The sequence below is a fragment of the Miscanthus floridulus genome, chromosome 9, assembly GCF_019320115.1.
Source record: "Miscanthus floridulus cultivar M001 chromosome 9, ASM1932011v1, whole genome shotgun sequence".
Classification (NCBI taxonomy): Eukaryota; Viridiplantae; Streptophyta; class Magnoliopsida; order Poales; family Poaceae; genus Miscanthus; species Miscanthus floridulus.
Genome location: NC_089588.1, coordinates 42,973,927 through 42,974,823, shown reverse-complemented (window position 1 = coordinate 42,974,823; position 897 = coordinate 42,973,927). Strand labels below are relative to the sequence as shown.

Sequence of the window (897 nt, the reverse complement as noted above, 5' to 3'; positions counted from 1 at the left end):
TGGAGCTCTCCATATGCATAGGGCTTAAAGATCACTTGGTGATTAGCATAGGTGCTTTGCAAAGCACTTAGGTTAGTTAGACCTTGCTCATATGCGCTTGCTCTAGGCTTAGGTTTAGTGTTTGGTGAGGTTTGCATACCTCTTGAACTTAGGTGCTTGCGCACACCATGTTTGTACTCAGCGGGGCTTGTAGTCTTGCAAGACCACACCAACCACGTTTGGATCTTTCTTAGAGTTGGATCCTTCTTCTATTTTCTTCATCAAGTGGTCCATCTTGGCAGAGAGCATGTCCACCTCATGAATGGTGTGCATACCTCTCTTCTTTGGTTGGAGGCATGCATCATTCCATCCTTGATTGACCATCATCTTTTCGATGAGATCTCTTGCATCTTTCACATTTAGTGAAAATAACGCTCCACCAGTAGCAACATCCAGGTGACTACGGGACATGTTGGTTAGCCCATGGTAGAAACCTTGGATTAGGATCCATTCTTCAATCCCATGATGAGTACAAGCACGAATGTGCTCCTGGAGATGCTCCCATGCTTTGGGAATTGTCTCATGAGATTGTTGTTGGAAGCTTAAGATCCTTCCACGAAGGGCATTAGTCTTGCCCATCGGAAAGAACTTCTCGAGGAATGCATTGGTGCATCAATCCTAGGTGGTGGATTCATCATGGTTGGCATAGAATCATTTCTTCGCCTTCCCCAGCAAAGAGAACGAGAAAAGGCGAAGACGGATGGCATCAAACGTCACCCCTTTGATGGTGAAGGTGCCACACACCTCCATGAAGTGTTGTAGGTGGGCATTGGCATCCTCATGGGGCTTCCCACAAAATGGGTTGGCTTGCACCATGTTGATAAGCGTGGGCTTGAGCTCAAAGGTAGCATCCCCCAA

At 46.8% G+C, this 897-nt stretch overlaps 1 non-coding gene across 1 annotated transcript; it reads left to right on the top strand.

Annotated features, from left to right (window-relative positions):
* The first annotated feature begins 496 nt into the window (after positions 1–496).
* Positions 497–603, top strand: LOC136484491 (small nucleolar RNA R71). The gene has a single exon (XR_010766011.1). It is a non-coding gene; the product is annotated as a small nucleolar RNA R71 (small nucleolar RNA).
* The last annotated feature ends 294 nt before the right edge of the window (positions 604–897 follow it).